The sequence below is a fragment of the Schistocerca nitens genome, chromosome 3, assembly GCF_023898315.1.
Source record: "Schistocerca nitens isolate TAMUIC-IGC-003100 chromosome 3, iqSchNite1.1, whole genome shotgun sequence".
Lineage (NCBI taxonomy): Eukaryota > Metazoa > Arthropoda > Insecta > Orthoptera > Acrididae > Schistocerca > Schistocerca nitens.
This window is the reverse complement of record NC_064616.1, coordinates 519053850-519066609: the sequence shown is the minus strand read 5'-3', so window position 1 is coordinate 519066609 and position 12760 is coordinate 519053850. Positions and strand designations below refer to the sequence as shown.

Below are 12760 nucleotides of genomic sequence, written 5' to 3'. Positions count from 1 at the left end.
AGACCTACAGGTGATTAGTGCTTAATACAAAGACTGATTATCTGACTTAAAACGAAAAACAATGATATATTATTCAACTACAACGAGATCGATTACAAAACTCTCTAATCACTGATTCTTGAGTACCGTTCTTCATTTTGGAGCCGTTACCAAATGATTCAATTGGCTCTGAGCACTATGGGACTTAACATCTGAGGTCATCAGTCCTCTAGAACTTAGATCTACTTAAACCTAACTAACCTAAGGACATCACACACAGCCATGCACGAGGTAGGATTCGAACCTGCGACCGTAGCGGTCGCGCGGTTCCAGGCTGAAGCGAGGCCGTTACCATCAAACATATTATTATATGTTGCAGGAAAACACATGGATAAATATGAAAAATCACATGTAAATGCAGAGAGAAAATTCATAAAGTAATTATTTAGTTATAATTTTCAGCTTACTTGTGGCCAGTTTTAACAGTTTTAAAGTAATTTATGTTATCTGTGCACCTTCCTTCCTACACTTTTCACTTTATGTATTCTTTTGTTTTAAAATATATTAGTATTTTATTGCTACATTAGAATAATAGCTTTTACACTCTTTTTTTTAACTCATATTTAGGCTGTCTTATTCAAAGTATTTCACCAGCTATACCCCTTGTCAGTTTTTCCCTGGTACGTGAAACTCGATAAACGAGTTGAATTAATACATAAGAAAATTCAGTGTTTGTTTCTGCTCATAGATCTGAAACTGTTATTCTAAGCAACGGTACAAGAGTTTCTTCGCTCTTCAACCTATAAATGTTATAATTAAATTTTGATGGTGTCTCATTTGTTTTTCATACATTGTACAGCTTATTTCTCTGGTTTACTATTGTTTTCATTTACTTTTCTGTTCTTTACATTTACTTTTCTGTTCATGTGACTCTAACGACAGTTGTCTGATGGTATGGGAAATATTTATTCTGATACTCTGACTATGATTTTAGGAACTATTTTGACAAAAGAGAGCTACCGGTACGGAGATCCTGGGTTCTACTCCAGTGACAGCCTCGGAATTTTCTATGGTGGGGTGGTGTAATTAGATAGACTAATTGTCGTATAACTTTGTCTGCTGGGAAATAACCTAGGGGTTAAGCGACGTTAAACGGAAATTCTGTCTTTATTTGAATCCATTGCGAACCTTTTCATATTGAAACGTGAGCGTTCTTCTATAAGTCTAACACTATTAGTACACCTGACTGATGAGAGCCTGCGTAATATAGTGTTGTGTTTGTGTTCTTAGTGGTGATGGTGTTGGTAACAGTGGTGAGAATAAACGAGGTAGAGGGTGAAAACTGTTATCCGCACAATGGGTATACCTCTCGATCTCAACGACGTCGTCCGACGGTCGGGTCTTCGTCAGCGGTGTTTCCTCTCTCCATGAGCGTAACGGCGAGCTTTGTAATTTAACACAGGACACTTGCGCGGAATTTGGCAATGACGAACTTTACGTTACTGCCTCTACTCTCTTTATCGGCCAAATATTGGCGGTGAAATTTCCTTCTGCCACCATTATTTGAAGTCACTATCTCTGAGTTGTACACCAGCGTACAAGAATGCGTTAGTTGCCTTGGTTTCGGATTCGGGAAACTTTAATACGATCTTTCTCGGTAAGCCGAATAGTGAAGCTACTTGCACTAACAATCAGCTACATTCACTTGAAAACAGAGTAACTGCCATCAAACTGAGAGATTTTAAAGTGTCTTACTTAAATTCTCACTACATTTACTTGTTTGTGAGTCTTCTGCCCACCAACTGTTATGTGGTTGTGTCACTACAAAACGTTCCTAATAGATGTTCTAGTTGTATGACAGTTGTAATAGCTACCAAACATAGGTTAGCGATGGTGCAATGCATCAAAAATCGGCTCTTTACTCTCATTTACGCGCATTGTATTTCATGTTGTTCCTACATTTCTACATACACACGATTTACGTTTTCCGTGATTTTCCTTAATCGCTTCGTGCGAATCCGCGGATGGTTCCTTTGAAATGGCACAGCTGATTTCCTTACCCATCCTTGACACAGTCCGAGCTTGTGCTCCGACTGTAATGACATCGGTGTTGACGGGACGTTAAACCCAATCTCCCTTCCTTCCTAATTTAGTTAAGGCACTGGCAGAAAGTTCATCCAACCCCTTTCTCACTAGTGCTTTACCGTTCCACTCTCGAACAGCGCTCGGGAAAAGGGAACACTGAATTGTCTTTGTGCGAGCTCAGTTTTCTCTTATTCTATTGCAATGGTTATTTATGCCTGTTTGTAAGTGTCACTTTCGGAGGAGAAAGCTGGAGACTGAAATTTCGTCAAGAGATCTCAGCACATCATAAAACGCCTTTGTTTTAATAATTTACACTCCAACTCGCGTATCACATTCACGACAAATTCCTCTATTTCATGACAGTACAAAACAAGCTGCCCTGCTTTGAACTTTTTCGATGTCCTCTGTCAATCCTATCCTACTAAAAGCGTAGTGGAGGCAGTCTCTTTGTCGGCCACTGTGGCCGAGCGGTTCTAGGCGCTTCGGTCCGGAACCGCGCTGCTGCTACGGTCGCAGGTTCGAATCCTGCCTCGGGCATGGATGTGTGTGATGTCCTTAGGTTAGTCAGGTTTAAGTACTTCTATGTCTAGCGGACTGATGACCTCAGATGTTAAGTCTCATAGTGCTTAGAGCCATTTGAACCATTTGAAGAGTCTCTTTAGTGGATTTGTTGCATTTCCTAAACGTTATCCAGTTATTTGACGGTGTCGTCTGTAAACAGCTTTTAAGTGCCAGGGACTTATCTACTGTATGTACTTCCATTCTAAATGTTTGGTCGGCGCAGCACCATGGAGCACCATCCAATATTTATCAACCGTTGTAGAGATATTCATAAAACTACGTGTATTAAATGATTAAACTGTCATTCCGTTCGTAGCTGATAACCCATCAACATCATCAGTATGAGATGTGAGTCCCACGCACACCAATACACTCTCGCATTTGTTGTGGCATAGAATAAACAGCCCCCAAAAGTCATATTGAGAAATTTCTTGTCATGCCTAATCCGCATATTGTGTGATTTAATGAAGACTTTTGGCTGATGACTGGTGTGAGAGCATTCGTTTTCTGAAAGAATCTGAGACATGTTCTATGGGTGACGGTTCAGGGAACTGGGCAGGGCAGTGAAGGATCGTTACAATCAAATGGAACTACATGGTTGCAGAGACCTTTTCAACTTTCAGACATCTATAAACATCTATCAGTCTCAAACAATCCCGACCGTGGGACAAATTTTCATTCGTTGCTTCAGTCTGCTTATATACGTCAGAGATCTTTACAGTCTTCAAGGCAGAAGCTTTTAGCAGTCTTGACACAAACCGGTGATAACTCAGTCTCCCTTTAAAAATTACCAAATCAGTGGTGTAGTCATACCCAACAGCTCCCCAAACCATGATTCCAGGAGTTGAAAATATATGGGTCTCGAGAATCTCTGCTTCTTGTACCCTTTCCCCATGGCGTTTAAGGGGACTTTAGCGTCGATCTGACGGCCTCAAAACAGTAGTGAGTCTCATCGGCGAAACCCACAGAATGATACTCGATGTCCCAGTAGACGCCGACTCTATACTGTGCAAGTCTCTGCTGTCTGTGGAATATTGTTAGCGTTAAATGGCACATTAAAATTTTATATCTCAACCCGGCTTGCCGTAATCTCTTCCCGATGGTTTGTAGTGTCCTCTGCCCGGATTTCGGCTATTGCTGTCCGTCTATACCTCACAGTCCTTCGAACAGTGCTAAGATCTTCTAATGGTGTAGTTCTTTTGGAAGGAGACATTCATACTTCTCTTGTCACATCGTTGTCCTGATGCCATTTCATCACCACTCATTCTGCAGTCACTGTATTAAAACAAGCTATCTGTGCGATCCGTTGGTATGATGCTATCACGTCCATCGTGTTAGTGATTCTACCTACTTCAAAATCCAAAAGATAGCGTTAAGCTCTGTTCACGTTCGTGCTCATCCTCATGATCATGCTCTGCGCTTGCTATATACCCGTCTCCAACTGAAAATTTCCAGTAATGTTAGACACACCCAACAGCCATCAAACATTCAGGCCGTTGTTAATCTATAGGAAAGGCTTTTTTTTCTCTAGTGAAAGCACGTTCTTATAAGGATTACATTTTAATGGCCATATTCCAATCCAAAGGTTTATACCAGGTGGTCATAATTAAAGTTCAGCTATTCAGAGAGGTCCAGTGTGCGCTGTAATTATGGTATGACAGCAAAACTTGGTAGATATGCTAATGCTGAACCGTATTACGGTGGAGAAAAATTAGTTCCAATTTCGGCCATTTGGTGAAAATGAGGCGTTGTACAGCATCTCATCGACGTCTCCAGTGCTCATATTGAACAAATTTTTTAAGAGGTGGTTAATAATAAATTTAACACTATGTCTTTCTCACTTGTTTGACCATTTTTGGTCACGTCCCGTTCCTATTTCATTACATATGGAAACAATCCTGTGCGTCTTTCTTGCATTCACAGTACCAGATTTGCAACTGGTGGTCAAACTTGGAACTAATTTCAACCCAGTGTTAATCGGTTCCTCAATAGTGCATTAGAATATCTACCCAGTTTCACTGCCATATTTCAAGTACAGCCGGCTGGTAAATACTGTATTATCAGTATGATAGCGTTTAGTCAAGGTGTTCATAGTATAACATTTTGAATTTCTGTCAGTATGTGTAACCACGATGCACACATAATCTACTGCACAAATAATTAAGGAACAGAGGGACGCAACATAATTAAATGAGGTCCTGGGCGCAGCTACTGGTCGTATCTTTACATGTCGTGGTAACTCGCCTAATCTGTGGGTGCCGGTGGCAGTATATAAAGTTTTTATTACGACCCTGAAAAATAAAGTTACATGATCAAAGAAGCGTTCATTATAATTTTATAGCTGCCTCACGCATGTACTTCACTTTATCAGTCTACCGCTCCATTTTTATTACTTTTTATTGATTACAGGTTTCGACAGACCTGTGATGTCAACATTGATCTTGTAACATTTTAACAGAATGATAGAATCTGGAGAAACGAATTAAAATATGTGCCGCAGCCGGGACTTTAACGCAGGTCTCCCTCTCACTAGGTAGATGGGCTAACCACTACAACATCGAAGCAGTATGGTTAACACAAAGTGATGTTGCGTCATTTGACAGTAAAAGGTACCAAGGACCATCAGTAAGTCAAACATAAAATATTACAAATATAAAACACAAATCAAATTGTACTGATGTTCTACCACACTCGTTCACGTAACTTTACAATAGCAACTGAGCTAGCGTGCTATTCAGGTTTGCAAAGATCATTAACTTGTGTTAATATGTTACAAGATCCGGTGATGACAGCACAGATCTGTCGAAACCATTGATCAATAAAGAGATTTACAGGTAATTTTGGCAAACCTGATTTTTTAAGAATAATATAACAATTCAGATCGCCCCCCAACAGTTGACACAATGTCAAACGCTTACAGGGTGAATGACACAAACCATACACCGCAAATGTTACGGAAATGGGAAATGCTATTGATGTGCGATTTTCACAGAATGTATTGGTAGTCATGGGCTCGTATTGTTAGCCAATCAGCAAATTGTTATAATCCTTAGAACCAGTATTTTTGTATAAACATACACTTTTTTAAATGGAACAATGCCTACTGGCATTAACAGACCAAAATTAGGGTAAATTAGAATGTAAGTGGTGTTCGTTGCAGGATTCTAGTGAGAGTCGTTTACGAGTTATCATATTTTGAAAAGTTCCCACACACTAGATAACAACACAAATGCATACGCAAGTTATGTGGATTCTGACCAGTAACAACACAACTGACCATCACAGGATGTGTCCATAATGACCATCGGCAGCGGCAGTACACACTCTGTGTCTGGTATGGAACGATTGCTGCACATGTGCTAGCATTTCACCGAAGACGTCAGAACAGGCTGCACAAATACGTCCTTGCATATCATCGGGTGTAGTTGGAATGTCCTTGTAGACAGCGTCTTTCAGCTTCACCACACAAATAAGTCTACAAGAGTGAAATTCGGGAAACGGGCCAGCCAAGGTACAGGCTGTCTACATCTACATGATTACTCAGCAATTCACATTTAAGTGCTTGGCAGAGGGTTCATCGAACCACAATCATACTATCTCTCTACCATTCCACTCCCGAAAAGCGCGCGGGAAGAACAAACACCTAAACCTTTCTGTTTGAGCTCTGATTTATTTTATTTTGATGATCATTCCTACCTATGTAGGTTGGGCTCAACAAAATATTTTCGCATTTGGAAGAGAAAGTTGGTGACTGAAATTTCGTAAATAGATATCGCTGCGACGAAAAACGTCACGTATCATATCTGCCACACTCTCTCCCCTATTACGAGATGATACAAAACGAGCTGCCCTTTTTTTCACCCTTTCGATGTCCTCCGTCACTCCCACCTGGTGAGGATCCCACACCGCGCAGCAATATTCTAACAGAGGACGAACGAGTGTAATGTAAGCTGTCTCTTTAGTGGACTTGTTGCATCTTCTAAGTGTCCTGCTAATGAAACGCAACCTTTGGCTCGCCTTCCCCACAATATTATCTATGTGGTCTTTCCAACTGAAGTTGTTCGTAATTTTAACACCAAGGTACTTCGTTGAATTGACAGCCTTGAGAATTGAACTATTTATCGAATAATCGAATTCCAACGGATTTCTTTTGGAACTCATGTGGATTACCTCACACTTTTCGTTACTTAGCGTCAACTGCCACCTGCCACACCATACAGCAATCTTTTCTAAATCGCTTTGCAAACTGATACTGGTCTTCGGATGACCTTACTAGACGGTAAATTACAGCATCATCTGCAAACAACCTAAGAGAACTGCTCAGATTTATCACCCAGGTCATTTATATAGATCAGGAACAGCAGAGGTCCCAGGACGCTTCCCTGGGGAACATCTGATATCACTTCAATTTTACTCGACGATTTGCCGTCCATTACTACGAACTGCGAACTTCCTGACAGGAAATCACGAATCCAGTCGCACAACTGAGACGATACCCCACAGACCCGCAGCTGGATTAGAAGTCGCTTGTGAGGAACGGTGTCAAAAGCTTTCCGGAAATCTAGAAATACGGAAACAGCTTGAGATCCCCTGTCGATAGCGGCCATTACTTCGTGCGAATAAACAGCTAGCTGCGTTGCACAAGAACGATGTTTTCTGAAACCATGCTGATTGCGTATCAATAGATCGTTCCCTTCAAGGTGATTCATAATGTTTGAATACAGTATATGCTCCAAAACCCTACTGCAAACCGACGTCAATGATATAGGTCTGTAGTACGTCCAATCCAACGGTTTGGAAACAATTTCTGAAGACGTGCTGTAGTACTTCGTGCACTGTGGGCTTGGCAGCCATCTTCTAGCATGCTTGGAAGACGGTCTGTTAGAAGGCTGCGATACATGCGCGTGTTCCGTCTTGTCTATGAAAAACTGGCCTATGAGCTAACGGTTCACTATCCCACCCCACATGTTTACAGTCCATGGACGCTGGCATTCTACCTGACGAAGCTAGCTGGGATTGTCAACAGACCAGTTGTGCATGTTTCGGCGGTTTTCCCGGCTGTGGTTGGTAGATATGGCTTCATCACTCAAAAAGATATTTATTTATTTACCGATACCTGTGTAGTTACTAGACCATTTTTGTAATTTTTCGAGTGTTCGAGTGCCTGCTAGGTACAACCTTTTATTTTAATAACAGTGTAGCATACTGTACAGTTGTTGCTATCGACCCTTATATCGACCCTTAGATCGTACAGGCTTTTGTTTGTTTTGGTTAGTATAGCTCAGTGTCGTTTAGACCATTAGTGAGAGAGCACTTCGAATTCCTGCTGCTAATAAAGTGAGTACACTGTTTGTTTTTTGTATATTTTTATGAGCTTCAAACGGGAGCGACTCCAGTAATGAATAGGAACTGTGATTGCTGTGTACAGATGCGAGCTGAGGTGGTGATCCTTCGCTCACAGCTCCAGGCTGCATTGGCTTCTGCCACACAGCTTGAGGCTGCTGCCAAGGGGCATCACTGTGGGGGTCGGCCCCGGGGATGCGAGAGACATCGAGCACGTCCCTCGTGTCCCGTGTCCCCTGTTCGGTCCGCTGCTGTGGTCGCCCAGGGTACTGCCTGCACTGAGGTTGACCCCTCACCCGTGGTCGAGTGGGTGATCATTCCAAAGTCTGGCAGGCAGCGAAAAACTTTCCGAGGGGCCGATCGTAGGGTCTCCCAGTTCATTTGACGAACAGGTTACAGGCGTTATCTGTGGCTGACGCTGTCCCTGAGCCAGATGCAGTCGTCCACCCTGTTCCACAGAACCAGAAGTCTGGGCGTTCACAGACGGTTGGTTTGCTGGTAGCTGGGAGCTCCAACGTTAGGCGCGTAATGAGGCCCCTTAGGAACATGGCTGCCAACGAGGGGAAGGAAGCCATTGTGCACTCCGTGTGCATACCGGGGGGAGTCATTCCGGATGTGGTCCTTTGCTGCAGAGCCGAATGGAGGGTCTGAATCAGAGGCTCAGGTGGTTCTGTAACTGTGTAGGCTGAGGGCCTCAGGGAACCATAGAAAGGGCGTCCGTCTAAAAGGGGGCACGTAAAACACAGTAAGTTAGTTGTAGAAACGATCGGTATTGTAGTTGTAAATTGTCGTAGCTGTGTTGGGAAAGAACCAGTGCTCCAATCCCTAATAGAAAGCACTGAAGCTCAAATAGTTATAGGTACAGAAAGCTGGCTAAAGCCGGAAGTAAGTTCAAAGGGGGGTTCAAAGGGCCCTAAGTACTGTGGGACTAAGTCCCCTAGACTTAGAACTACTTAAACCTAACTAACCTAAGGACATCACACACATCCATGCCCAAGGATAGATTCGAACCTGCGTCCATAGCAGCAGCGCGGTTCTGGACTGAAGCGCCTAAAACCGCTTGGTGACAGTGGCCGGAGGAAGTAAGTTCAGCAGAAATTTTTTCAGTGTTCAGAAAGGATAGATTAAATACAATTGGTGGTGGAGTATTTATTGCTGTCAGAAGTAGTTTGCCTTCTGGTGAAATTGAAGTAGATAGTCCTTGTGAAATAGTATGGGTTGAGTTTATACTTGACAATCAGATTAAACTATTAATTGGGTAGTTTTACCGGCCACCCGACTCAGAAGATATAGTTGCTGTACAGTTCAAAGAAAACTTGAGTCTCGTTGCAAATAGGTACGCCATTCATACAATTATAGTCGGTGGTGACTTTAATCTGCCCTCGATATGCTGAAAAAATTATACGTTTAAAGACGGCGGCAGGCATAAAACGTCATCCGAAATTGTACTGTATGCATTCTCAGAAAATTACTTTGAACAATTAGTCCATGAGCCCACTCGAAACATAAATGTTTGCGAAAGCATACTTGACCTTTTAGCAACAAATAATCCTGGACAAATAGTGATTATCGTGACGAATACAGGGATTAGCGACCACAAGGCAGTAGCTGCTAGGCTGAATACCGTAACTCCTACAACTATCAAAAAGAAACGCGAAGTATATCTATTTAAAAAAGCTGATAAAAATGCTCTTAACACCGTTTTAAGAGACAGTCTGCACTCCTTCCGATCTGATCATGTAAGCATAGAAAAGTTGTGGAATGATTTCATAAAGATAGTATCGACAGCAATTGGGAGATATATACCACATAAATCAATAAGTGATGGTACTGACCCCCCATGGTATACAAAACGGGTCAGATCGCTGTTAAAGAAGCAGCGGAAAAAGCTTGCCAAATTTAAAAGAACGCAAAATTCCGAAGACTGGCAAAGTATTGCAGCAGTTCGAAATATAGCGCGTACTTCAATGCGAGATCCCTTCAATAATTTCCACAACGAAACTCTGCCTCGAAATCGGGCAGAAAGCCCAAACAGATTCTGGTCATACATAAAGCACACCAGTGGCAAGGCGCAATCAATATCTCCACTGCGCGATAACAACGGTGAAGTCACTGATGACAGTGCCTCTAAAGCAGAGTTATTAAACACGATTTTCCGAAACTCCTTCACCAAAGAAGACGAAGTAAATATTTGTGAATTCCAATCAAGAACAACTGCTACAATGAGAAACATATAAATAGATATCCTCGGTGTTGCAAAGCAGCTTAAATTACTTAACAAAATGGTTCAAATGGCTCTGAGCACTATGGGACTCAACTGCTGAGGTCATTAGTCCCCTAGAACTTAGAACTAGTTAAACCTAACTAACCTAAGGACATCACAAACATCCATGCCCGAGGCAGGATTCGAACCTGCGACCGTAGCGGTCTTGCGGTTCCAGACTGCAGCGCCTTTAACCGCACGGCCACTTCGGCCGGCACTTAACAAAAGCAAGGCTTCCTGTCCATATCGTATACCAGTCAGGTTTCTCTCAGAGTATGCTGATACAATAGCTCCATATTTCACAATTATATACAACCGCTCGCTCACGGAAAGATCCGTACCTAAAGACTGGAAAATTGCTCAAGTCACACCAATACCCAAAAAGGGCAGTAGGAATAATCCGTCGAATTGCAGGTCCGTATCACTAACGTCGATTTGCAGTAGCGTTGGGTTGATTTGGGAGGAAGAGACCAAACTGCGAGGTCATCGGTCTCATCAGATTAGGGAAGGATGGGAAAGGAAGTCGGCCGTGTCCTTTTAAAGGAACCATGCCGGCATTTACCTGAAGCGATTTAGGGAAATCACGGAAAACCTAAATCAGGATAGCCGGACGCGGGATTGAACCGTCGTCCTCCCGAACGCGAGTCCAGTGTGCTAACCACTGCGCCACCTCGCTCGGTGATTTGCAGTAGGGTTTTGGAACATTTACTGTATTCGAACATTATGAAGTACCTCGACGAAAACGATTTATTGACACGTAGTCAGCACTGATTCAGAAAATATCGTTCTTGTGAAACACAACTAGCCGTTCATACTCATGAAGTAATGGGTCCTATCGACAGGGGATGTCAAATTGATTCCATATTTTTACATTTCCAGAAGGCTTTCGACACCGTTCCTCACAAGCGTCTTCTAACCAAATTGCGTGCCTATGGAATATCGCCTCAGTTGTGCGACTGGATCGTGATTTCCTATCATAAAGGTCACAGTTCGTAGTAATAGACGGAAAGTCGTAGAGTAAAACAGAAATAATATCCGGCGTTCCCCAAGGAAGTGTTATAGGCCCTCTATTGTTCCTGATCTACATTAACGACGTAGGAGACAATCTCAGTAGCCGTCTTAGATTGTTTGCAGATGATGCTGTCATTTACTGTCTTGTAAAGTCATCAGAGGGCCAAAACGAATTGCAAAATGATTTACATAAGTTATCTGTATGGTGCGAAAAGTGGCAATTGACCCGGAATAAAGAAAACTGTGAAGTTACTCAAATGAGTACTAAAAGAAATCCGCTAAATTTAGATTACGCGATAAGTCACACAAATCTGAAGTCTGCAAATTCAACTAAATTCTTAGGGATTACAATTACAAATACCCTAAATTGGAACGATCACATAGATAATGTGGGTAGAGCCAACCAAAGACTGCGATTCATTGGCAGAACATTTAGAAGGTGCAATAGGTCTACTAAAGAGACTGCTTACACCACGCTTGTCCACCATATTTTAGCGTATTGCTGTGCGGTATGGGATCCGCGTCAGATGGGACTGACGGATGACATCGAAAAAGTACAAAGAAGGGCAGCTCGCTTTGTATTATCGTGAAGCATGGGATATAGTGCCACAGACATGATACGTGAATTGGAGTAGTTATCATTAAAATAATGGCGTTTTTCGTTGCGAAGATATCTTCTCATGAAATTTCAATCACCAATTTTCTCCTCCGATTGCGAAAACGTTCTGTTGGCACCCACCTACATAGGGAGAAATTGTCATCACGGTAAAATAAGAGAAATCAGGACTCGTACAGAAAAATTTAAATGCTCGTTTTTGCCGCGCGACGTTCGAGAGTGTGACGGTAGAGAGACAGCTTGAAGATGGTTCATTGAATCCTCTGCCAGGCACTTTACTGTTAATAGCAGAGTAATCACTTAGATGAAGATGTGGATACATCTGGATTATCCTGCCATAATGCCTATGTACAGAAGCTAACACGATTCGCATAACCGTTTCCGTGCAGTTCTTGATGGACAAAGATGTAATGGTGATTGAAACTATGTCTATGGAGAATGTGTAGGACAGCCAACGTGGAGATCAACTACAACAGCAGCAAGAACATTAATTACCCCGCTTCCGCCGTCAATCGTTTCCTTCTGTTACGTTGTTTTGGTGTTACACTAACACTGGTTGAAGACGCTGATAAATGGCTCTGAGCACTATGGGACTTAACATCTATGGTCATCAGTCCCCTATAACTTAGAACTACTTAAACCTAACTAACCTAAGGACATCACACACATCCATGCCCGAGGCAGGATTCGAACCTGCGACCGTAGCAGTCGCGCGGTTCCGGACTGAGCGCCTAGAACCGCTAGACCACCGCGGCCGGCTGACGCTGATAAATAATTGCCGAGATGGTTGACATCTATTGTTACTACACTCTCCATACATCATGAGCATATCGGGTTTATCTGCACTGGTAAATCCCACCGTGCAGTCACGAACTATGGCTTGGACTGTCACACACTAATTG

The 12760-nt window shown here is 42.5% G+C and overlaps 1 protein-coding gene across 1 annotated transcript in view; it reads left to right on the top strand.

Annotated features, from left to right (window-relative positions):
• LOC126249643 (melanopsin-A) overlaps window positions 1-12760 on the top strand; it is a 485748-nt gene that overhangs the window by 137036 nt on the left and 335952 nt on the right. The window lies entirely within an intron of this gene.